Below are 27,521 nucleotides of genomic sequence, written 5' to 3'. Positions count from 1 at the left end.
CTCACACATCTCTTACTCATTCCACATCCTAGATTTAGTTTTATTTTTTCAGTGCCTGACCTTGTAATTAGAAGTACATTTTCTTTGAAGAGACAATTACATTTATAGATGACAGTGAACGGTAAGCTCAGAGAATGTTCCCAAGTGTTAATCAGAGGCCATTTGAGTTAGCACTGAGAAATCTTGCTAAAGCTTCAAACTAATAAAGTAAAAATGCTTATAAAGTTTCCAAGAACACTTCTCTGAAGGTGTAATTACTTATTCAGAGAAATGGTATGTCACTGCAAGAACAGATCTCTGGCTCTACTTTCACATCCACATAGCATCTTAGGTTGTCTGTGTTACAACTCCGGAAGTATACATACTCATTTCACTGAACTTCCTCATTATACAAATAGAGTAGGCAAGAATTCAAGAAGGAAAATAACTTAACCGAGGTTGCATAAGGGTTTAGGTATAGAGTTAGACCAGGATCCACCCCATGGGCTCAGTCTAGATTGTCCCATTCCCCTACAGGATAAGTTATTCCTATGCAACCTGGGGTTGGAGGTAGTTTTCCAAAAAGCTGTTTGGTAAACCCGATTAATCTAAATAGGGAAGGCCAGGCCATGGGACAAGTAGGTATAAACAAAGCTGGGAAAATCCAGAGGCAAGAATATTTCAGTCTACTACTTAGGAGCATTGGCTGAAGTGACAGGTGATATTCAAAAGAGCAGGTCTGACCTTGAAGGCAGAGCACATGCTTATGTATTTTGGAAAATATGATATGCAAACTAGTGCCTAGATGTTGTTGCCTAGTCTCGAAGTTGTGTCTGACTCTTGTGACCCCATGGACTGTAGGACACCAGGCTCTTCTGGCCATACGATTTCCAGGCAAGAATACTGGAGTGGGTTGCCATTTCCTTCTCCAGGGGATCTTCCCAACCCAGGGATCAAACTGGCATCTCCTGCATTGTAGGTAGGTTCTTTACCATCTGAGCTACCTGGGAAGCCCAGTGCCTACATAAAGGAACTAACATTTAAGGAACCCCTATTATGCAACTGCTATCCCCATTTTGTAGATGAGAAACTGAGGCTCAGGAAAAATTGTACCGTGCAGAAATTACTTAGCCAGGAAACAGTGGGGCTATATAGCTCAATCCCAGGTCTTGACTGCTCCAAAGCTTATGTTCCTTCCATCTTACTCCAGTGTGGTTGAACTAGGGCAAAGGATAGAAATGATGAGGTAGATTTCAGTTAGATTAACTCAAGAAAGTAGCAATCCAGATATCTAAAAATCAAGCTGGTTGCATTGGATAGTGGCAAGCTCCCTCCGTTTGTGAAAAGGTGTGAGACGCAGCCTGTTACTCCTGTGACACGAGTGCTATGAAGCATCTATGCATGGGAGGAGATGCGTAACCAGTTGGTTGGGGAACAGCTATTATTTCTGTTCCCCCAGGGCTTCCTTTTGGACTTGATATAAGCCAGCTTCCTGTATGGCTGGATTATTTGTAAATGTGTGTGAGATATAATATGTATGTGTGTGTGTGTGTGTGTGTGTGTGTGTGTGTGTGTGTGGTATATTCAGTGAAACTTTCTCTGGTTTCCATACAGGTCTTCCTGCTTGTCCTTTCATTACTCTACAGATCATTCTTGACACAGTGGCCACAGTAAAATGAATTTCCCAGCATTCTCAATCCCCTTTGCCTTGCTCTATTATTTTCCATAGCATTTATCACTGTCTAGTCAAATTATTTAATTTACTTATGCTTATTATTTTTGTCTGTCTCCCCTCTTCTCTTCTTCCCCAAAAGAATTTGAGCTCCACAAGGAAAGGGTTTTGTTTTGTTTACTGAAGTAGCCAAGTACTTAAAACTATTGCTAGGCACATATTAGACATTCACTAAGAATATTGGTTGGATAAATGAACAGACGGATGCTCCTGTAATTTTTCGAGGTTGAAGCCATCTGCAGAAAGGGCTTTCCTATTTCTTGCTCCTAAGATCTTGACTGATGCCATCCTGCACTGACATCTAATAAGGATGTTTAAGACAAAAAAAACATATTACAAGTATAAATGATGGGCCCTGGACTATGTCAGTGGCAATAGAAATTCCAAAAAGAAAATAAAAGAGATTTTGAGCTTCAGTCCTGGGGACTTGTGCCATTTTACATAAAAATGAGACAGTATTCTGGGGCATAAAAGATGCTAGACTGGGAATCAGAAGACTTGACCTAACTGCTACAAGTCCCTTTTCATATCTGCATAAATATATCATTCATTTTTTCATTGGTTAATTCACCATCCATCCATCCCTCCAAAAAATATTTTTTTAAAAATTACTATGCCTTAGGGATTACTTCAGGAGGTGGGAACATAGCCGTGAACATGATAGCAAAGGTCCAACTTTCCTAGAACTTGTAATCTAGCAGGCGTGATAGAAAAGGAACCTGAAAGCATGAAAATTATATGATTTGAATTAATAATAAATACTCTGAAGAAAATAAAGCAAGGGAACTAATAGACATTGTTGAGTTGCGTGATTTCAAAGTCCCCTTTTCATTTTGGCATTTGTAGATTCTATGAAGCTAATTCTTTCTTTAAGAAAACACCTAGTTTCATTCTTTTACAAGTGGTTGACCAGTTTTCCCAGCACCACTTGTTAAAGAGGTTGTCTTTTCTCCATTGTATATTCTTGCCTCCTTTGTCGAAGATAAGGTGTCCATATGTGCGTGGGTTTATCTCTGGGCTTTCTATTTTGTTCCATTGATCTATATTTCTATCTTTGTGCCAGTACCATACTGTCTTGATGACTGTGGCTTTGTAGTAGAGTCTGAAGTCAGGCAGGTTGATTCCTCCAGTTCCATTCTTCTTCCTCAAGATTGCTTTGGCTATTCGAGGTTTCTTATATTTCCATACAAATTGTGAGATGATTTGTTCTAGTTCTGTGAAAAATACCATTGGTAGCTTGATAGGGATTGCATTGAATCTGTAGATTGCTTTGGGTAGAATACTCATTTTCACTATATTAATTCTTCCAATCCATGAACACGGTATATTTCTCCATCTGTTTGTGTCCTCTTTGATTTCTTTCATCAGTGTTTTATAGTTTTCTATATATAAGTCTTTTGTTTCTTTAGGTAGATATATTCCTAAGTATTTTATTCTTTTTGATGCAATGGTGAATGGTATTGTTTCCTTAATTTCTCTTTCTGTTTTCTCATTATTGGAGTATAGGAATGCAAGGGATTTCTGTGTGTTAATTTTATATCCTGCAACTTTACTATATTCATTGATCAACTCTAGTAATTTTCTAGTAGAGTCTTTAGGGTTTTCTATGTAGAGGATCATGTCATCTGCAAACAGTGAGAGTTTTACTTCTTCTTTTCCTATCTGTATTCCTTTTATTTCTTTTTCAGCTCTGATTGCTGTGGCCAAAACTTCCAAAACTATGTTGAATAGTAGTGGTGAAAGTGGGCATCCTTGCCTTGTTCCTGACTTTAGGGGAAATGCTTTCAATTTTTCACCATTGAGGATAATGTTTGCTGTGGGTTTGTCATATATAGCTTTTATTATGTTGAGATATGTTCCTTCTATTCCTGCTTTCTGGAGGGTTTAGACCACTTCCTAACACCGTACACAAAAATAAACTCAAAATGGATTAAAGATCTAAACGTAAGACCAGAAACAATAAAACTCCTAGAGGAAAACATAGGCAAAACACTCTCCGACATAAATCACAGCAGGATCCTCCATGACCCACCTCCCAGAATATTGGAAATAAAAGCAAAAATAAACAAATGGGACCTAATTAAAATTAAAAGCTTTTGCACAACAAAGGAAACTATAAACAAGGTGAAAAGACAGCCTTCAGAATGGGAGAAAATAATAGCAAATGAAGCAACAGACAAACAATTAATCTCAAAAATATACAAGCAACTTCTGCAGCTGAATTCCCGAAAAATAAATGACCCAATCAAAAAATGGGCCAAAGAACTAAACAGACATTTCTCCAAAGAAGACATACAGATGGCTAACAAACACATGAAAAGATCCTCAACATCACTCATTATTAGAGAAATGCAAATCAAAACCACAATGAGGTATCATTTCACACCAGTCAGAATGGCTGCTATCCAAAAGTCTACAAGCAATAAATGCTGGAGAGGGTGTGGAGAAAAGGGAACCCTCTTACACTGTTGGTGGGAATGCAAACTAGTACAGCCACTATGGAGAACAGTGTGGAGATTCCTTAAAAAACTGGGAATAGAACTGCCATATGACCCAGCAATCCCACTGCTAGGCATATACACCGAGGAAACCAGAATTGAAAGAGACGCGTGTACCCCAATGTTCATCGCAGCACTGTTTACAATAGCCAGGACATGGAAGCAACCTAGATGTCCATCAGCAGATGAATGGATAAGGAAGCTGTGGTACATATACACAATGGAATATTACTCAGCCATTAAAAAAAATACATTTGAACCGGTTCTACTGAGATGGATGAAACTGGAGCCCATTATACAGAGTGAAGTAAGCCAGAAAGAAAAACAACAATACAGTATACTAATGCATATATATGGAATCTGAAAGATGGTAACGATAACCCTATATGCGGGACAGAATGAGAGACACAGATGCATGGAACAATTTTATGGACTCTGAGGGAGAAGGTGAGGGTGGGACGTTCTGGGAGAATGGCATTGAGACATGTGTATTGTCATATGTGAAACAGAGCACCATTCCATGTTCGATGCATGTGACAAGGGCTCGGGGCCGGGGCAGTGGGATGATCCAGAGGGATGGGAGGGGGAGGGAGGTGGGTGGGGGGTTCGGGAAGGGGAACACATGTAAACCCATGGCTGATTCTTGTCAATGTATGGCAAAAACTATTACAATATTGTAAAGTAATTAGCCCCCAAGTAAAATAAATAAATTTATAAAAAAAAAAAAAGAAAACACCTAAAAAATCTACCCAAATCACACCAAATAGAATTCAGGAAACTTTACACCTCAAAGCTTTCCAAGTACCTTTTAAAAAAGTACTGTTTCTTAACTAGAATTTAATAATTATACTTTGGCATTTTAAATCTAAATATTAATCTTATGTAATTGTAGGCATGTAATGCAACTTAATTTTAAAACCTTTTTGTTTTGACTCAGTAAACACTTACTGGGCACCTACTACGTTCTAGGTGGTATGCTAGGTACTGGAATTACAAAGAGGAATAGTAAGTTGCCCTTCCTCTTAAGAGACTGAATATTTCCTGGGACATATAAACAAGAGAGAAGGCAATGGCACCCCACTCCAGTACTCTTGCCTGGAAAATCTCATGGATGGAGGAGCCTGGTAGGCTACAGTCCATGGGGTCTCGAAGAGTCGGACACAACTGAGCGACTTCACTTTCACTTTTCACTTTCATGCATTGGAGAAGGAAATGGCAACCCACCTCAGTATTCTTGCCTGGAGAATCCCAGGGACAGAGGAGCCTGGTGGGGTCGCACAGAGTCAGACATGACCGAAGCGACTTAGCAGCAGAAGCAGCAGCATATAAACAAACAGTGACAGGACATCAGGCCAAGAGCTTTCAAGATAACATTTGCACAAAGTCCTAAGGGAGCACAGAGGAGAAAGTGACTAACCCTGTCTGGCAGTGGGAGGGGAAGGTCAGGGAAAATTGCAAAGAAGAGTTGACTTTTAAAGTTGAATCTTAGGGAATGAAAAGTTGCATGCATTTACCATTTATCTATATTTGAACTAAATCAAGATGATGCAGTGTGAACATTAATCACTCCATGAAGGCTCTTGATATGGGAATAGGTTGGCCTACTTTGCAAAGAACAGTGTGGTCATTTCAGCACCAACAAGCTACAAAATGAGAAGGAAACTTCAGCAGTTCTGAGAACATACAAAGAATGTGTGCAACTTAAGTTATCTAATAACAATTGAAAAAAAAAAGATAGTTGAAACACATAAAAACTTTTAGAAAAAGAAACCCCAAAGTTTAACATTTAAAAAGAGCCCTGTGATGCCCTCACTTCCTTTCACCTTCAGGAAAATTTGAAGAAACTCTGCCAGAGTTGATCTCTGGAGGCCTAGCTTCATCTACTATGATAACCCCTCTTCTGGTTGTTCTAGAGAATGGGTCACAGGCCATCATGTAGCCCAGCAGGTCTATAATAACTAGAAAAAGGAAGCTGTCAATAAGACTTGGAAAGACACAAAGAGTACCTTCTGGTCTATCACCGTAGCCCAGACCCAGAGTCAATAAGCTTGTGCCCCTAGTTTGCATTAGTACAGACATAGATCATTTAGTCCTTACAGTGCCCTGTGAAGTAAGGCCATCTTTTCCATTTATGGACATGGAGCTGAGAGAAGGACAAGTGAAGCAATGTCCCATTTGTTGAGCTAGAAAGTAGCCAGGCTGAAGTCCTCAATCAGGTCTTCTGAAGATCAAAGGAGATTAGTTAGAAATTTGAGAAATGAGGCAAAAATGGGGAATTTTAAACATCAGTTTGCAACAGTAAGGCAGAGTAGATATGCAGAGAAACAGTCTCAGTAGAGGGAACTTAGAGGGTTAGATCTGGAGAAGGCAATGGCAATGCACTTCATTCTTCTTGCCTAGAAAATTCTGTGGACAGAGGAGCCTGTTGGGCTGCTGTCTATGGGGTTGCACAGAGTCGGACACGACTGAAGTGACTTAGCAGCAACAGCAGCAGAGAGTTAGATCAAGTTGTTTTGTAAAAGCATAACTGAGCTTGTGGTAAAGCAAGAAAAGCACTTAGAGGAGAAAAACATAAGCAAGTAGGATTCCAGAGGCATAAATAAGTGTAGGTTGCCCTCATGAACTCTGCAGATCTTAAAGTTTTAGTTTTAATGTGCTAAGAAGACAGAGCATAGGAGAGAAACACGTCGCAGTAGGATGTGACCACAGAAATCTTTGCCACAAAATTGAGGTTCACCAAGATGTCCTCAGCGTGTGACCTAAAATAAAGGCTGCCCTACAGAGGGAGAAAGCCGTGGACTTGACCATTGTGGCCTTGGCTCAGGCTAGCATAGCTGGGCAGGGAGTTGGACAGACAGCAGGTGAGAATTTCTAAACACAAGCCTGTCTATACCCATGTTTAAAAAAATCTCCCTCCATTATTCCTTTCCAGACTCATTTTGGAGTCTGCCTTTTTGGACCACCTCCAGAATCAATTGTCTTAGAGTGCTTTCCTAAAAATAGACTTTCAGCGAGTTGATTGGGGGGCTCTCGGTAGTTACCCCTCTGATCACAGAGTGAAGCAGGCAGGGTGGGGAAAGGGGAGTTGCCCCTTAGCCTGGTTGCCAGGGATGCCTCAGCCAGTCCTATGAAAACTCTGGAGCTAGGGCGGCTCCTTCAGAATGACTCCATACTGAGGCAAAGGGCTGGGTGTTTGGAGCCCTGCACTGGTGGCAGACCAGTGGGAGAGGCTGGACCTGTGTCAGACAGTTCCCTGAAACTGAGAGCAATCCCCAGTGAAGGGTACAACTGCGAGTGGTGTTGCTGAGAGTCCCATCATCCACAAAATGATGCCAGTGAAGAGTACAACTGTGAGTGGTGTTGCTGAGAGTCCCATCATCCACAGAATGATGCTTCAGCTCTGAAGAGTTAATCTGGGCAGAATACCATAATACCTACAGCACCTCTCTCTACAGATTCTATTTTTTAAAAAACAATTACTTGTTCATTTCAATCATGCTTCCCAGGATGTGTGGCAATTCCACAAGTTCAACTGTCTCTTTGTATGTTAATCTAGCCCTTTAAGGAGCAAATGTTTTCTGTTGTTCCTTGCAGCTCTGTTTGGAATTTAGGATGAATCCCCATACCAGTCAGATTTTTGTTAATACAAGACTGAAACATATTTGTAACAGGAATGTTTAATGCTTAACAAGCCACAGAGTCCATGTGACATTTATTTGTAACATTTGTTAGTAGTATATTTAGCACCTCAGTTTTGCAAATAGGGAAGTTATTTTATATGCATTGGGGGTGGAGATAACCATGATGTTTAAGAATATCAGAACTGTGGATTTTTCTTTTTTTACACAGGAATAGACAAAGCAGGAAAAGATTTGCTCTGAAGCTGCTAAAGCTTAAGCTTCAATTGTACTCACTTACCCAAGCTTCTTTCACGTGGTCATATAATTTTATAATATTTACAAAGGAATATATTTATATTATTATTTCCTTTTTCATTCCAAATAAACCCTCCTTTTTATAATGTACATTGGATTTGTAACTTACTGTTATTTTTCTTATTTATTATTTCTATTTTCCCTCACCACACACTTGTATAAAAATAAAAATGAAATCTTCCCTGGACAAGAATAGGCAGAAAGTTGCTCCCAGAATAGTTATAAATATTTGAGCTCCATTGAGAGACAGGCAAGTTGATGCTTATTGGCCTGAGATAGCCAATGCTGTTTTTGAGTATTGAAATGTTTCCAGGTTCTGGCTTATTATGCTTATATAATGGCTTGTCCTTTGAATCAAATTGTGTTATTAACTACTTACTTATGAACAGTATAAATACCTATATCACTACAGTTTGAGTCTCTGAATAACTTACAAGTTAGGTATTACAGATGAGCTTCCCTGGTGGCTGAGATGGTGAGTCTGTCTCCAGTGAGGGAGACCTGGGTTCAATCCCGGGTTCGATCTCCAGGAAGATCCCCTGGAGAAGGAAATGGCAACCCACTCCAGTACTCTTGATGGAGGAGCCTGGTGGGCTATAGTCCGTGGGGTTGCAAAGAGTAGGACATGACTGAGTGACTTCACTTTCACTTTCAACCAAGAATTAGAAAACTTAACTTGCCAGATGTCACAGGGTTAGGAAAAGGCAAGCTGTAACTCAATATCAGCCTATGCTACATCACCCATAGAGCTTGCTACTCTGCCACAGTAGCCTCTCTAATGGAAAAGTTATCTAGATCTCCATGACAACGTTTTTCTTTTTTTTAAATATAAAGAAAAAATTTCCCAAACGTATTCAAAAACTTATATATTTCTATTTCAAGGCTTACTACTGGAATCAAATTATGTAGAGTCTACCTGATCAGCAAAGTTTCAGATGACGCTAGAAGAAGTGAATGTGGAGAGGATAAGGGAGATTTAGGAAGTGGAGTCTGTAGAATTTAGTAATGGCCTTGATGTGTGGAGGTGAAGGAAAAGTCAAAGTTTACACAGATTACTAGCCTGAACAACTAGATAAAAGAATACTGTAATTACTGAGAGAGCAAGCACAGGTGGTATGGAAGACAGAATAATGTCTTCCCCAGAGATGTCCACACTCTAATCCCCAAAACCTGTGTAGCTTACCTTACATCGCAAAAGGGACTTGAAAGATGTGGTAAATTAAAAACCTTGAGATGGGGAGACTATCCTGGCTTATATAGGTGGGCCCAACTTAATCACAAAGGTCTTTAGAAGAAGGAGTCAGGAGGGTCAGAGTTAGAGAAGAAACTGTAATGACAGGAGTAGAGCTCAGCGAGAAATTGAAGACGAGTCAGTGCTGGCCCTTGAAGATGGAAGAAGGGACCATAGTCAAGGAATTCCAGTATCCTCTAGAAGCTGAAGAGCAAGGAAACATTTTCTCCCAGAGCCTCTAGAACCCTGATGGCATCTTAATTTAAGGACTTCTGACCTTCACAACTTTAAGATAACTAATGTGTGTTGTTCTAAGCCCCTGAGTTTACGGTCATTTGTTACAGTACCAATAGGAAGTTAATACAGTTGATAAAGTAGGTCTGGAATCAGGGGAAGAATGCAGAGTTAACTTTGGTTATGTTGAGTCTGAGACGCCTAAACAATGTCCTGTTTGATATGTCTGATAGGAAATTGGATATAAAGTAGAGACTTTTATACAGATATAGATTTCATGATTATGGGTATGTGGTTAGGTAACAGCTAGGAAACGAGATGTCAACAGAGAAGAACGGGAAGAGAGTCTTCTCCTTTGGGCTCTGGTATACACTATCCCTAAGGAATGGACAGAGGAGGAAAAGTTTGGGAAAAGCTAAGAAGGAATAATGCGAGGGGAGAGGAGAAACGAGGGAGAATGTATCATCAAAACCCATACTTTCTAGGTGGTTTCTAGGTGGGATTGGTGGTCAGCAGTGTCAAGCAAAGGCAGTTCTGAAGGGTGTGCATGCTTGGCCGTTACTGCACATGAAGGTTGTCGGTGGCCCTGATGAGCCAGTGTCAGATGCCTGATGGCAATAAAAAGTCAGTCAGATTGAGGAGTGAATGAGAGGTCAGTATGGAGAGATGATGAGTGTAGGTCATTCGTTCATGAGCACCTGCTGTGAATCCATGTGGACAGAGGTGTCCAAGACTTGGAGAGGCTGTAATTTGCAGGGATGGAGTTGCAACTGAGCAGCAGGAAGTGACCCTTACAAAGATGAAGGACTTATGGGATCTGTCAGTAATCTCAGAAAAGAAGAAAGTTCATGCTTTGAAAGAAAGAAAGTTTGGCTGCTTTCATCTGCTGCAGCTTCATCACTTTTTTTTTTTATGACCACCATTTCTGTCCTCATGTAACTGGCCGCATTAAAGCAATTCAACATTTCACATTCTGCTTTAATTCAATATTCACCTGTTCATTTTGCCTCTGTACCTTGTGTCTATCTATAACTCTTTTGGGTGTATTTCTCGTTCTTAGCTTGACATCTCTACTTAGATGTCCCAGGAATACACAACCAGGTAGTAGCAAGAAATCAGGAGTCTGTGGCTATTTACTGTTGACATATCATCTCTTTGAATCTCCATTCACTGCATATGAAAAATGAGGATAATATTGAGCTCTGGATTTTTTAATGAGGATTAAATATAATTATATTTGAAAATTCCTTAGTGTAGAGTGTCCAGCATATGATATGGCTCCTTTCACCCTTCTGACCATCAGTATCCCCATCTACCAATGAGGATATGAATGCCAATTTCATAGAGTTGCTTAAATGATTAAACAAATCGCATACAGAATGATTAAAACAAATAACATACAAAAGTATTACAACATAGAGACTGACAAAATGATAGTAATCAGCAGTATCTCTTTCAGTCATTTATCCATTCATTCAATATTATGTAATTGGACCATTTTATCCAAAGGCAGGTAAATTCTACTTTTGCCTTCTGGAAGAAAATCTTGCCTTCTAAGTTCCATGTAGTCTGGCATGAGTGACATGGGACTGAGCAATCCTGTTCACCCATCTCTGTTCTTCATAAATGTCCTCAGAGCAACTCAACCTAGTCTAGGTTCTCAGCACCCTCAGCCTGTTTATATTTCCCCTCTCTTCCCACAGCTGCTGTTCTGAGCCTTTTCTTCCCCATTTTGCAGCCTGGAAACAGTAACTCAGTTTTCAAAGGACAATTTGTCCCTCATCACAAACAGTTCTCCCTTATTTCCTTCTTAATCCAAAGAACTTACTAGCACTTGTTTAATTCTCATCAAAATATTTGGACAAGGGCTCAAGATTATGACAATTCTCTCTAGATTTAAAAAAAAAGAAAGAAAAAAAGAGGGAAAGAAGATATATTCATCTTTGATAACCCAAATGAGCAGAAGACCTTGCTAGCTTTTTGGCTCTGAAAGGCTGGTACGGCATCAAGATTCGGTGATCCAAACCCAGAACAATGGCTCTTGGTCTGAGGTTTCTGAGTCCCTAAGGGCTGACCTTCAGAATGAATGTCCAATATTGTGTGCTTTCCCATGGTTAGGAGGAGAGTTTATCAACTCAGGAGTTCTGAGTTTTCTGTACATCATCAGTTAATAAGAGGAAGAAACATTTTTACAGGTTCTATTTTTCTTGGTAGATGAAATTATTCAAAGCATTACATTGGTGTGGGGACAAGTGGAACCAATTCTTGGGAATGAGGAACTATTAACCCAGGGGGAAGAATCACGCCCTGGGAAGCAGCAGAGTCTTGCACATGGTAGATGATTGGTACATGTTCATTAAATGAATGAATGTGACATTTTTTCTGAATCCTTGTCCACTGTTACATACTTGATTATAGACAAGTCTCCTGCACCTGAAATTCAATATACTCCTCAATAAACTGCAGGATAATACAGAAGTGGCACATCCAAATATGCACAGTGTCAGATGGGTAACAGATGAGACAAGATGGCTTCCCTGGTAGCACAGGAGGTAAAGAATCTGCCTGCAATATGGGAGACCAGGGGTAGATCCCTGCGTAGGGAAGATCACCTGGAGAAGGGAATGGTTACCCACTCCAGTATTCTTACCTGGAGAATTCCATGGACAGAGGAGCCTGGCGGGGTATAGTCCATGGGGTCGCAAAGAGTCTGACACAACTGAGCAACTAAAACATATGGGTAACAGATGAGACAGGATGCGAAATAGTTGTCAACAAGGTGGCTTCAATAAAATGTTGCATGTAAGGTAACATAGTCACAGGTTCTGAAAATTAGGGCATAAGCATATTGGTGGGGAATTGGGGGAGTGGGCATTATTCTCCTGGTACCCCTGAGCAGCTAATATTTGGACAGTTCAGGCAAGTGCTGAGTTCTCAGCTCACTGAAGGCAGGGACTCTGTTCACGTTAATTTTTCTTACCTGTATGTTGTTGATGTTCACTTAATGTTGATTTTTGAATTACTGTAAATATAGGATGTCATAATAACAATGACCTTAGCTATCTCGTTGTGGTTGTTTAGTCTCTAAGTCGTGTCCAACTCCTTTGCAACTCCTTGGACTGTAGCCCGCCAGACTCTGCTGTCCATTGGATTTCCCAGGCAAGAATATTGCAGTGGGTTGCCATTTCCTTATCCAGGGGATCTCCCTGACTCAGGGGTCAAACCTACATCTCCTACATTCCAGGCAGATTCTTTGCTGCTGAGCCATCAGAGAAGCCCTAGCTATCTAGTACACTGCACTTACTTTACAGATGAGAAGACCGAGGTCTAGGGAGGAGGAGATTTTTTAATAATCTGGATTCTCAGTCTATGGCCCACTTTTCTATATCTAGGTTTTCTTAGACCATTAGCAACTATAGCAGTGTGCCTATGTAATGAGAAAACAATCAATTGTGGTCATGTTTGGGAAAAAGGTGGAAGATGGCATGTCCTTAAGAGATCACAGCAGGATACAAGGCAGTAGTGAGGTGCCCTGAATGAAGTGGGAAAGAAGAGAGGCTCCTAGAAAGTTGAACTTTAAAATAAATATACAACATATTAGAATACAGCAGAGGTTGACAAATATTTTCTGTAAAGAGCCAGATAGTAAATATTTTAAACTTTGCAAGCCATATGGTCTCTGTTGCAGCTACTCAGCTGTGATATTGTAGTGCAAGAAAAGCCACAGACAATGTAGAACTTAATGAGTATGGCTGTGTTCCAATAATACTTTATGTATGAACATTCAAATTTGAATTTCATATAATTTTCATATGTCATGAAACACTATTCTCCTTTTGACTTTTAAGCCATTTTTAAAAAGTAAGTACTATTCTTCATGGTCTGTACAAAACAAATAACCAAAGTTTAGTTTGCCAACCCCTAGAATAGAGGTACAGTCACCAGGAAAAGGTAAAATGTCTCTCAGGCCATAAAACGTATAATGATCTAATTGAAGACATCACCACTTCTGGAAACTGAATGTGCCAATCTGAAAGGAATCCTGGTAACCAATGAAACCACAGAAGAAAAGTCAAGGGAAAGGCATGGGGCAGTCAGGGATAGTGCCCATTCGTAAGTGCAGGAAAAGGTGGTCTTAGTTAATAAAGATCATGTATTAAGACTCAATTTTTTAAAGTTCGTTTTGTGAACTTATTTCAAACTACGTTAGTTGATGCTCCCTTTTTAAATTAAAACTATGTTGTGTGTATATCCCTGGGTCGGGAAGATCCTCTGGAGAAGGAAATGGCAACCCAGCCCAGTACTCTTGCCTGGAGAATTCCATGGACAGAGGAGCATGGTAGGCTACAGTTCATGGGGTCGCAAAGAGTTGGACACGACTAAGCGACTTCACTCACTCGCTGTGTGTATATATCGTTTTATATGTGTGCATACATACACACATATATGTATGTATGTATATATATATCCATGTATATGTATGTGTGTGTCAGTTCAGCTCAGTTGCTCAGTTGTGTCTGACTCTTTGGAACCCTGTGGACTGCACCATACCAGGCTTCCCTGTCTATCACCAACTCTCGGTGCTTGCTCAGCCTCATGTCCATCGAGCCGGTGATGCCATCGAGTCGATATGTGTGCGTAGATGTGTGTGTGTGTGTGTGTGTATGTGTGTGTGTGTGTGTGTGTATCTGTATTATTATCTGGTTGATTCTTAGCCACTTTTTAGCTCTATCATTTGGTTAAATTCCTTTACCGTGCTTTCTTCTCATCTGTAAAGTGGAGAGATAACAGTGCCCGTGTTAATGGGTTATTTTGAGAAGTAAGATAATGCATGTGAAATATCTAGCATATAGGAAGTCCTTCCCATAAAAAGTGCTGTATAGTAACTTTAATTATTTTTGATATCTAAGTTATATAAAAATATAATACATTCATAAATATACATAAATGATATATAGTGTATATATGTATATATATATATATCATGTATCTGTACATATGCACACACTAAGGAAATATATTTCACACTAAGAGCCCCTTCTATACATGCTGTTCTGAAATTTGCATTTTTATTTTAATATGTCATTACTAACCAAAAGACAATATAGCAGTGGGGTTAAGAGCTTGGTATTCTCTAATCTGACTGCTTGGGCATGAGTACTGGTTCCATTATTGTGAGAACTTAGTTATTTCTGTTTTCTAGCCCATGGTGTTTCTTGTACTATGATGGTAAGAACAGTACCTACCATACACAGAGATGTTGCGAGGATTAAATAAGAAAATGTATGTACAATTCTTAACACACCTGACATCCAAATAAATAAAGTTATTAGCACAAAGCTAACTTAGAGCAAATATTGTAACTATATATTATTCTTTAAAAAATAAAAGTTTAGTATTTAAGAAAATGTTATAATGACCTGGAATATGTATTTAGCTCTCTCAAAAATTCTTAGCATGGCAGTAATAGAAGACATGTGGGAAAAATCTGTTTGAGGGGAAAAAAGAATTATTAAATTTGCTTCCTGCAGCAAGGACAATAAAACATCCACAAAATGAAGCTGTCATTTAACTTTGGATAATGTTTTGCATTTATGCGGCATCATAAAGTAGGTTTCAGAAGTAGCACATTTTCAAAGACATTGCTACCAAGCATTAGCCTGAGTCATCTCCAGATTACTGTGATAATTAGGTGATGAATACATTTTTAAAAGGTGACTCATAATCTATTTTAACCAATTAACTATTATAATTATTCACTTATAAAATGATCTTTCTGATACATGGAAGTTTCTTCAAGACAAGTCTCTAACTTTCTAGGTGATTTATGGAATCATCCTTGAAGTATGAGATTTGGTGGGTCGATTTATTGCAGTTTTCAATTTTACTGTAGTTTAACTTGTGCATAAAGCAATATGAGTTAATTTCAGAAAATGTGTGTGTCTAGAGGTGCAATGAAAGGAAATGTGTCAATGTCACCTAAAAGATTTGTTGAAAAGTAAAAATTTGAATCACTTTTTTATATGTGTCTGCAACAGTAGGGAGTGATTGCTGCCAGATTTGTCTAAATAAATTAAACTGCTAATGCTGCAGAGATACTAAATGAGGTGACAGGCAACTTCCTCAGTGTAGATGCTGGATTAATGTAACAGTCTGTTTACTAGTTACTGAGAGTTTGCCATGTGCCAGAGCCTCCAGTTGCTGCCTTGTCTAATTGAAATCTACACAACCCTATGAGTGTAGCGTAATCATCATTTTACAAATAAGGGCATTGAAACTCACAAGAGTGTCATTCAGAGATAACACAAACCGAAATGGATTAGGTAAGTTCTGCTCTTTCCTTCATGAGTCATCTTGCGTATTTTTTCTTAAAACTTTTTCTCCCTCTCTCCTTTCCTGTCTGTTCCTTCCCTTTTCCTCCTTCCCTCTTTCTTCCTCCTCTCCTCCCTCGCTCCCTCCCTCCTTTTTTTCCTCCATGCCTCCTTTCCCTCTTTTCTTCTTTCCTTCCTCCCTCCTTCAGCAACTGAACCGTGCTGCTATGGATAAAATGCAAATTTGGCCTTTTAACATTGTAGTATATGCCTGGAGAATTCCATAGACAGATGAGCTTGGTGGGCTAAAATCCATGGAGTCGCAAAGAGTTAGACACAACTGAAGTGTCTTAGCACGTACATGCACTGTGTTCATGCTTTTGTGTGGAGGTTATAGGTTCTTTCTCAGTGAAAATACCAACCCTATGATGAGACTGATGAATGAATTAATCTTTATTAAAACTATTTTGAAACACTCATCTTCTTCAAAGAGAAATTATGAGAGAGACTTACATGTAAACTTCATTAAATGCCATATTTATTATATCAAAGATGTTTTCCAAATTGTAATGCCCATTAGAGTCTGCCATAGTTACTTATTCATGCATCTTTCCTTGAATAAAGAGTGAGCTCCTAAATGCCAAAAACCCTCCCTAAATCCCTTTGTACCAATTTCAGTGTTAAGTTTAAATGAAAGGAACTTTGAAAATATGATAAGCTTATTGATAATTCACCGAGGTCCAACATCAACTAATACATTAGTTTTGCATTTCTCTGCGGGTGTATAGTCTTCTCTGCCTTGCTAATATTGCAGAAAACAGTGAGATGGTGGAAAACATGCTTCTTCCACGAGAAGGAAGTGTGAACATATGGGGTGGAAATTGTTGAGAGAGAAAGGCTATTTACATGAAATAGAGCATAATTTCTCATAAGTTTGAGGCAATAGAAAGCACTATTCTGAAGCTAGGAGCACTAGGTCTAAGACCAGTTCTATTGCTAATTAGTCATTAGAACTTTAGACTAATCAGTTAACCTTGCTGGGTTTTGATATTATTATTTGTGAAACAAAGTACCGAGTTCCCACACCACAGCTGACTGCATCTGATAACTCAGACATCAAGATTAAGAATACATAGTCTTTTCTCTACCTTCCTAATCACCAGGGGGAGGATAACCAAAGAAAACATAGTTCATTATTAACAGATTAGTAACAAATCAAATAAGCATTAACATCACAGACTCTTTAAAAAAATGGCCAAATGAGAGTTAAGATATTTTATAAGAATAAACATAAAAGGGATAAAATTCTCTCTTAAGTAACACAGATTTTCAGATTAGACCCCCCCTCAACTAAAGCTTTTGATATTTAAAAGAAACACAACTAAATCAAATAATGCAGATCAATTAAGATTAAAATATGAGTAAAGATAATAGCAGGAAAATCAAATTAAAAGGAAAGCATGAATTGTAACAGCAACAGAAAGCCCAATATTTAGAAAAAAAATGAACACAAGAAGTGGATAAATAGATCAATAATCAGGAAAGAAATTTTTAAAAATTGTGAAGTTATTAGACGTAAAAAACTTCTCTTGTAGACATTTTATATAAGTGATTCCAAACTCTTAATAAATTCTATGAAACCTGTTCTGAAACCTAGAAAAAGATAAAACTTAACTTTATAAGCTAGAATAATTACAATATTGAAACTCTGACAAAAATTTAGACCCATCTCATATATAGTGACCTTTTAAAAAACACTTTATATGACATTAGTAAAATAAATTTCTATTTGTTGTTCAGTCACTCAGTCACGTCCAACTCTTTGTGACTCCATGAACTGCAGCATGCCAGGATTCCCTTTCCTTCACCATTTCATAGAGTTTTCTCAAACTCACATCCATTGAGTCAGTGATGCCATCCAACCATCTCATCCTCTGCCACCCCCTTCTCCTCCTGCCCTCAATCTTTTCCAGCATCAGGGTCTTTTCCAGTGAGCTGGCTCTTCACATCAGGTGGCCAAAGTATTGGAGCTTCAGCTTCAGCATCAGTTCTTACGATGAACATTCAGGGTTGATTTCCTTTAAGATTGACTGGTTTGATCTCCTTGCAATCCAAGGGACTCCCAGGAGTCTTCTCCAGCACCGCAGTTCAAAAGTTCAATTCTTCAGTGTCCAGCCTTTTTTAGGATCCAGCTCTTACTCTGTACATGACTACTGGAAAAACCATAGCTTTGACTATTTGGACCTTTGTTGGCAAAGTGATGTCTCTGTTTTTTAATATGTTGTCTGGGTTGATCATAGATTTTCTTCCAAGGAGCAAGTGTCTTTTAATTTCATGGCTGCAGTCACCATCTGCAGTGATTTTGGAGCCCAAGAAAATAAAGTCTCTCACTGTTTCCACATTTTCCCCATCTATTTGCCGTGAAGTGATGGGACCAGATGCCGTGATCTTCGTTTTTTGAATGCTGAGTTTTAAGCCAGCTTTTTCACTCCTCTTTCACCCTCATCAAGAGGCTCTTTATTTCCTTTTTGTTTTCTGCCATTAGGGTGGTGTCATCTGCATATCTGAGGTTATGGTATTTTTCCCGGCAATCTTGATTCCGGCTTGTGCTTCATTCAGCCTGGCATTTCACATGATATACGCTGCATATAACTTAAATAAACAGGGTGACAATATACAGCCTTGACGTACTCCTTTATGAATTCGGCACCAGTCCATTGTTCCATGTCCAGTTCTAACTGTTGTTTCTCCTTCTAACAGGCTTCTCAGGAGGCAGGTAAGGTGTTCTGGTACTCCCATCTCTTTCAGGATGTTCCAGTTTGTTGTGATCCACACAAAGGTGTTAGCATAGTGAATGAAGCAGAAGTAGATTTTTTTCTGGATTTCCTGGCTTTTTCTGTGGTCCAACAGATGTTGGCAATTTGATCACTGGTTCCTCTGTCTTAGCAGAATATTAAAGGAACCCTACTTTATGTCCGGGTTGAATTTTTGAAAGGAATATAATAATAGTTTCATATTAGGGAAACTGTTACTACTAAATATTGCAGGACTTCACTGGTGACCCAGTGATTAAGAATCTGCCTTGCAATGTAGGGGATGTGGGTTCAATCCCTGATAGGGCAGCTAAGACTCAGAGTTGCATCTACTGAAGCTGGTGAACTCTGGGGCCTGTGTACCACAACTGGAGTCCATGTGCCACAATGAAAAATCCTGCATGATGCAGTGAGGATCCCACATGTGGCAACTACTACCCAACGGAGCCAAAGAAATAAATCCCATCCTACAACCAAAGGGAAGAACTGACATGCCATTGTCAGAACCTTTATGTGTCCCCAAAATTCACATGTTGGAATCCTACAGCCCAATGCCCTACCAACACCCTGATTTTAGACATTCAGCCTCCAGAATGGTGAGAGAATGAGTGTCAATTGTTTTAAGTCACTCAGTTTGTCATCCTTTGCTACGGCAGCCCTAGGAAACTAATATAGCCTGTAATAAGCATTGTTGCTCTTGATTGTGATTTGTAAACTTTAAAACTACTTTTATAACATTTATCCAAAGAAATATTTTAATAGAAACCTAATTAAAGTTGGCTTAAAACTCAACATTCAGAAAACGAAGATCATGGCATCTGGTCACATCACTTCATGGCAAATAGATAGGGAAACAATGGAAACAGTGACAGATTTTATTTTGGGGGGCTCCAAAATCACTGCACATGGTGACTGCAGCCATGAAATTAAAAGACACCTTCTCCTTGGAAGAAAAGCTATGACCAACCTAGAGAGCATATTAAAAAGCAGAGATGTTACCTTATCAACAAAGGTCCATCTAGTCAAAGCTATGGTTTTTCCAGTAGTCATGTATGGATGTGAGAGTTGGACTATAAAGAAGGCTGAGCAATGAAGAATTGATGCTTTTGAACTGAAGTGTTGGAGAAGACTCTTGACAGTCCCTTAGACTGAAAGGAGATCCAACCAGTCAGTCCTAAAGGAAATCAGTCCTGAGTGTTCATTGGAAGCACTGATGCTGAAGCTGAAACTCCAATACTTTGGCCACCTGATGCAAAGAATGGACTCTTCGGAAAAGACCCTGATGCTGGGAAAGATTGAGGGTGGGAGGAGAGGGGGACGACAGAGTATGAGATGGTTATGGCATCACCGACATGATGGAGATGAGTTTGAGTAGGCTTCAGGAGTTGGTGATGGACAGGGAAGCCTGGAGTGCTGCAGTCCACAGGGTCACAAAGAGTCAGACATGACTGAGCAACTGAACTGACTGACTGAATTTTAAATATTTTTTTTCAAAGAAGTATCAAGCCTCAAGTCATTTTCCACTTTAGGGAAATATTTGTTGGAAAAGCAAGCCTTGGGTGGATACTGTATGCTAAAAAGATGGGGAACCATAGTTAATTGCTTTAAAAATTCTGAAAATTGACTCTGAGTCCTAGTAGCAGTACATAATATGACAATATACACATCTAATAATAGTATGTGTTTAAATAGTTTTTATTTTTTCATAGATCAAATAAATAATTTTCTGAGCTTTTATTAAGTTCTTAGCACCTAAAGTACCAGACAAAGATCCTGCTTTGGAGGAACTTGCAGTCTTTTAGGAAAGTAAAGATATTCAGCTAAAAGCTATTTTGTATGATACAGAAAAGGAAGAGGAGCATAGGATAATTTTATAGAAATTTAAATGAAAGAAGTCATTTTCAACAGGACTGAGCGTGGAAGTCATGGCAGAAAAGTAAGCTGGTCCTTGAAGAACTTGGACACAAGAGGAAGACCATGCTAGTTCAAGGTACACATAAGCTAAAAGACAGAATTGGTAATCATAGTGATTACTTGAAGAACAGCAAGTAGGACTGCTTATAGAATGTTTGCAGCCACTGTGTTCCATTAACATTCATTACAACCAAGCAAAAATCAGTGAATTGGCTAGAAAGCTCAAATAGAGTAAAACAATCATCCAGAATTAGATAATGTGAACAAATGAATCAGTTATTGGCTAAGATTAGGGTGGACTTTTTTTTGTTGTTTTTGGTTTTCTGAGATTTATTTATTTATTTGGTTTATTTTTTGCTTTATCCTACTTATTGAAAAGAAAAAAAAATCAGCAACAATCTAAATGAAGTGGAAGGTTAGGAGAGGGTCCCTTTTATTTATTTATTTATTTATTTATATTTTGACCTCTTGGGCAACAAGCAAACAAATGAAACCTTGGAAGTCAAAAATGAAGAAGCACAAAGGTGTAGTTTGCAAATTGCAATTCTGATTAGTTATTTTCATTAGTGAACTTTCTTAGTACTCTGTTTCCTAAAACAATGGATTTGCTTTCTTTAAATGATCAGATAGTTAGTCAACCTATAGATATAAGTATGACATAATTTACTCTATTTTACTGTTTTTTGCATCACTCAGTCTTTGCTACTAGGCAAAAACTGACTTACAAAAAGAGATTTTAAAAGAAAGATTCCTTGTTACTATTCATGACTTGAGAAACAGGGATAACACCGACTTTAGCCAATACTCTTTTTAAATGAAAACACATAAATCATTCAGCATCTACCATTGTTTCAAAATATAAGATAAAATCTGGAGCAAAATTTAAAGACATGCGAACAGGTTCAAATCGAAACTCTTTCACTAAGTTTAACTGCTGTAAGAAAGCATTTGGGATTTTCTTTTACCTCTGGGGACACTTGCAACTCCCAGTGTTTCTGAGTGAGTGAAAATCAGAGGACCAGAGGAGCAGTGTTCTCCTTCATAAACTATTTGTGGTTTGGCATTGAGCATCCTCACAATTGTGCCTGTGTTACTTTAGCATTCTCCACAGTCTGGCTTCCTCATGCTAGTATTCAGCTCTGGTTAGTCAGCTTGTCCCACTGCTGCCTACATATGTGCACACGCGAACGTGTGTATGCATTTTGGACAGGAGGTGGGAGTGTGTGTGTTAGTCGCTCAGTCGTGTCTGACTCTGTGCGACCCCATGGACTGTAGCCCACCAGGCTCCTCTGTCCATGAAATTCTCCAGCAGAAATACTGGACTGGGTTGCCGTTTCCCTCTCCAGGAGGTGGGAGGGGGCAAGGCAAAAAGTTGTCTTCTTGTATATCATATTACTTAATTAATAGAAGAGTCAGACTGAGTTTTGAATTTATGATTTTTTTCTAGTCTGTATACAGGCCTAGAAAATGTTACTTTTTAATAAAGGAAAAGTTACCTTTACGAATTAAGCTCCTTGGTAATTTTACTTTGTCATAAAAACTAATGGCCTCTTTACTAAGTCTTGCATGCATGTATGTGCTCAGTCTTGTCCAATTCTTTGTGACCCCACGGACTGTAGCCCACTAGGCTCCTCTGTCCCTGGAATTTTCCAGGCAAGATACTGGAGTGGGTTGCCATTTCCTTCTCCAGGGGGTCTTCCTGACCCAGGGATCAAACTCGTATTTCTTATTATCTTCTGCATTAGCAGGTGGGTTCTTTACCACTGTGCCTCCTTATGAAGTATTACAGTTGAATAAATGACTCTGACAGATCAAGCTATTTCTTAAAGGCATAACTTTTTTAGTTTTTTCCTTTCATTTTTTAAAAATATTTTTTTCTATTTCTTTACTCTTTTTTTTTTTGCCAGACCTCGTGGCTTGTGGAATCTCAGTTCCCCGTCCAGGGATTGACCTGGGGTTCTGGCAGTAAAAGCCCAGCGTCCTAACCACTGGGAAACCAGGGAACACCTCTTGTTTCTTTTAAGCCTAGGGTATTAGATACATGCATGGCCGGAGTGCCAGCACTAGGATCACAGACTATGACCATCAGACATTAAGAGTGAATCATCATACTCTTTACTCTCTGAGCCTGCATCCAGTCTCACACCTTTCTGAGCAAGAAACTCTAGAAAGTCACTAATGACTGATCAATATTAAATGCAACTTGTTAAGTTTTCTATCCCTGCTTTAATTTTTGTCAATATTTGAAGCTAGTTTTTTGATTTGCTTATTCTTTTCCTCTATTTTTGCTGACACCTTTCATTTTGAAGTTTCCTTCCCAGGCTATTAGAATTGTCTAAGGAAAAGCAGATTTGGGTAGTACCTACTGGTATAATCAGTGTAGGTGGACTTGAAATGCCACAGAGCTAAATTTTGCTCATTTCCTTTAACGAATGATTGTTGAACATGTGTTACAAAGCAGCTTATTCTTTATACAGAAAGTAAAAGACAGAGTTCCTGCCTTCAAAAACCGTATATTTTAAACAGGGAAAGATCTTTTAGGGAACCATTTATCCTGTTTCCAAGAGGATCGTTTGGGCTGTCACAGTGCTTTCACAAACTCTTCTGGATAAGCAACAGTCTCAGATACAAACTCGATGCAGCATTCTGCTGAAACAATCCAGCTAGTTGACAGTATCCGTGATCAACCCCAACTGCTCTGAATTTTTTGGAGAAAGGCATGAGCCTGTGTATGCTGTGTATGATACAGGAATGCCACTGAAATCCAACTTAATCCATTAACTCATAAAACAGATTCAATGTTTGTTTAGTGCTTGGCAATACATTTTCTCCAATTTCAAAACTCATTGGAAATCCCACCCACGTTTGAACATATTTTTTCCTTCTAAAATTCTTCAAAGTAATCTTTGCAGAATAGGAACACCAGAATGTTCATGTAAGTAGGGTTGAAATTCCTGTCATCACCTGACAACTTGGCACACTGGAAAGAACATGGTCTTTGAAGTCTAGAAAGACCTTCCAGTCTTTTTCATATGAGCCTTGGCAAATCAGGGGGCGTCTCTGAAACTCATTTCTTCATCTCTTGAGTAGGGATACTATCTACCTGCCAGGACCATTATAAGGATTAAAGGAACAATGCGTATTAAAATCTTGACACATACTAGGCACTTAATAAAAATTAGCTGTTGCTATCATTATTATTATGAGTAGTAATACTGTAAAGAATCTCAGTTGAGCTTATGTTTATCACTTATTTATTCATTTAATAGTGAAGAACTGACTCATTGGAAAAGACCCAATGTTGGGAAAGATTGAAGGCAGGAGGAGAAGGGGACAACAGAGGATGAGATGGTTGGATGGCATCACTGACTCGATGGACATGAGTTGAGCAAGCTCCGGGAGTTGGTGACGGACAGGGAAGCCTGGTGTGCTGCAGTCCATGGGGTCACAAAGAGTCAGACACGACTGAGCAACTTAACTGACTGACTAAACAATGTCTGTTGTTTTGGGTGCTATGGGACAGTGGTCCCCAACCATTTTGGCACAAGGGAACAGTTTCATAGGAGATGTTTTTTCCCACAGAGCAGGGGAAAAGAGGGATGGTCTTGGGATGATTCAAGTGCATTCCATTTATTGTGCATTTTATTTCTACTATTTGCGTTGTGATATATAATGATATAATTATACAGCTCGCCATAATGCAGAATCAGATCATCAGGTATTAGACTCTCATAAGGACTGGGCCACCTAGATCCTTCACAGGCACAATTTAAAGTAAGGTTGGGACTCCTGTGAGCATCTAATGCTGCTGCTGCTCTGACGGGTGGTGTTTGGGCTGTAATGTGAGTGATGGGCAGTGTCTGTAAATACAGACGAATCTTGGCTTGCTTGGGTGCCGCTCATCCCCTGTTGGGTGGCTCGGGTTCTAACAGAGCACAGACCCACAGGTATTGGTCCATGGCCTGGGGTTTGGGGACCCCTGCTATAGAGTGTGGGTGGGCATAATACAAACACATAAATTTGCCTTCAGTAGTCTTATTTTCTAGTTGGAAAATAAGGTGTAATGAGAAGAGGAAGTGCCAGGAGAGGCACTCTAAATGGTTCGGGGATTAGCAGGAGGGAAGAGCCTGATTTGATGAGGAACTGAGGTGGAAGAGGAAATAGGGAAAGGCTTCCTGGAGAAAATACAGCTCTGTTCTCCCTCTCCGCTGGGTAAACGGGTCCTTTCAGGTCAATGGGTGCACAGCAGAACTACCCCCACCTCCTCTGAAGTCTCTGACATTCTTTTTTATGTTTCCAGTTGCTGTCAGCAGTCTCTTCTAGAGGTCTCGCATTGTCCTAGCAGATCTGAAAGAGACGTTGAAGATCAACTCCTTCACTCCCCTGGAGGATCTTATTGAAAAAAAAAAAAACAACTCTATTTTAAAAAGCCACTGTTTTCTTTTTTCGTAAGGTGTGAAGAAACTGTGGGGCTGCCCTGGTAGCTCAGTAGTAGAGAATCCGCCTGCCAGTGCAGAAGACGCAGGTTCAATCCCTGGGTCTGGAAGATCCTCTGGAGAAGGAAATGGCAACCCACTCCAGTATTCTTGCCAGGGAAATCCCCTGGACAGAGGAACCTGGAGGGTTACAGTCCATGGGGCCACAAAAGACTTAGTGATTTAGTGACTAAACAACAGTGACAAAGGAAGCAACTGTATATCTATCTCTTATCTGCCTATGGACATCTTTAGTTTCATATTTGGGTGATGAGATTCCAGATTTTCCACATAATTACCTGATCTTTTTTCAATTTCATGGCAGTTATTTTGCTATTCTTAAGCAGTTTGTAGTCATCATTCATTTTAAAAAAATACAGTGAAGTTGTTTTTATAGCATATGGTTGAACTTGAGATTTTGGAGATGCGTCTTTACAGAATCAAACATTTGTCCTTCCCTGTTAAAGGCAATGGATACAATATAACTAACATGATTCCCTCATTTTTATTAAGAAACTCCCTGTAAAATGCAAAACCTAGCTGTAAGAATTACTTTTTGTAAGTACTGTAATGGATATTAAAAAGGCATAAGTACCGTAATGGATATTAAAATAGAACAACTTTTATTGATTGTTCCTTGTTAAAAGTCTAGGAGGAACAGAATTAAGATGCTATTTTTTCATATAATAAACATACATTTACATACTCATTTATATACACACATACAAGCACACATTTCACACACAGTGCCATTCCTTTAAAATCAGACAGAAGTCAAGCATGTCTGTTATCCCCATTATTACTTAACACTGTTTTGGAAAAATCAGCCATGCAAACAGTTAAGAAAATAAAGAGATATAAATACAGAAAAAAATTCAAATTTCCAACCTCCTAAAAAGTCGAGAAACCAAGTAAAAACTCATAGATATAAAAAGAGAAGCCAGTCAGGTAGCAGGTTAAAGATTGACTATATAGAACTCAAAAAGTTCTTATCTAACAAGAAGGGATCGGGTAAGAAATACAATGGTGAACATTCTGATACAAAATGCAGCTTAATACATAAAAAATATAAGAATAAACAAAAAATAAAAGTTTAGCACTTTTCTGAAGAAAACAATAAAACCATCAAAAGTCACAGAAAAAGAAGGATAAATAAAGAGCTACAGTTGGTTCTTGTATGAATACTCACTCTAGTTATGCAGTTATTCACTGAACAACCCTTTGTCTTTAACACAATCTTGATAATTTTTTATTAAGTTACTTTAAAGTTTATCTAAAAATAAAAATTAGTGTATTAAAAAAATTTCTGAAGAGAAAGAGCAACTGAAGAAGGCACTGAGGTGCCAAATATTCAGATACCATAAGTGCGGGATGGCCAATAAACATTTGAATAGATGCAGACTATACCACACAATCAGAGTCATTATCATGAATATTAATGATCAAATAAATAAAAATTAAAATAAAAATGGAGTTTCATTTTTGCTGTTTTGGCAGATGTTAAAAATAATAAAGGTATCTAGGGCTCGTAAATATAGGCATCAGGTTTCATATGCTGCTAATATAAGTGGGTACAATTTTCCTGAGAGAGATTTGGCGATGTATTTCAAATTTTTAAATATGCACACTCTTTAAGGCTGTGCACCAAAGTATGTAGGCATGAATGATGTAATGAATCAACTGTTTCATCTGGGAATTTTTCCTATGTAAATAAGTAGGTGAGTGCCTCAAGATATATGAACAAGGATATTGATTACAGCTTTATTTATAAGCAAAAAGGATACAGATAAATAAAAAGAAAAAATAAAGACTTTATTTATGAAGAATTGATATGATCATTTATGTGATCATTTACTTAATGCAAGAGCAAGAATCTTTAACATTTAGCTGAAAAAGCAATCTATAGCACAGAAGTATGATGTACCATGTTAAAATATGTATGAACACATATATACACATGCATACGTATATATACACACATATATATACACACACAGTTGCCTCTCCTTATCCAGGAGTTCCCCATCCATGGATTCAACCAAACTGCAGATCAAAAGTATTTTTTAAAAATTCAAAAATTTTCGACAAGTAAAACTTGAATTTGCCATATGCCTGCAGCTATTTACATTGTATTATGTGTAACAGTATAAACAAAAAAAATCTACTTTTGCTTCATGGTCTACTCTAAAGTCTTTGATTGTGTGGATCACAGAACTGTGGAAAATTCTTAAAGAGATGGGAATACCAGACCACCTTACTCATCACCTGAGAAACCTGTATGCAAGTCAAGAAGCAACAGTTAGAACTGGATATAGAGCAATGGACTGGCTCAAAATTGGGAAAAGAGTACATCAAGGCTGTATATTGCCACACTGCTTATTTAACTTCTATGCAGAGTA

General features: G+C 38.7%; 1 protein-coding gene across 1 annotated transcript in view; it reads left to right on the top strand.

Moving 5' to 3' along the window:
* LOC145520116 (uncharacterized) overlaps positions 1 to 26,945 on the top strand; it is a 525,123-nt gene extending 498,178 nt beyond the window's left edge. The window contains exons 10-11 of the mRNA XM_081525795.1: positions 20,642 to 20,723; positions 24,948 to 26,945. The gene's annotated coding sequence lies outside the window, so the exon portion shown is untranslated. The remainder of the gene's footprint in view (positions 1 to 20,641; positions 20,724 to 24,947) is intronic.
* Positions 26,946 to 27,521: the final 576 nt, after the last annotated feature.

This window comes from Giraffa tippelskirchi, chromosome 1 (genome assembly GCF_054371585.1).
Source record: "Giraffa tippelskirchi isolate mGirTip1 chromosome 1, T2T-mGirTip1v1.2.pri, whole genome shotgun sequence".
Taxonomy (NCBI): domain Eukaryota; kingdom Metazoa; phylum Chordata; class Mammalia; order Artiodactyla; family Giraffidae; genus Giraffa; species Giraffa tippelskirchi.
Note: the sequence above shows the minus strand (reverse complement) of the source record. Positions and strands in the feature narration are given on the sequence as shown.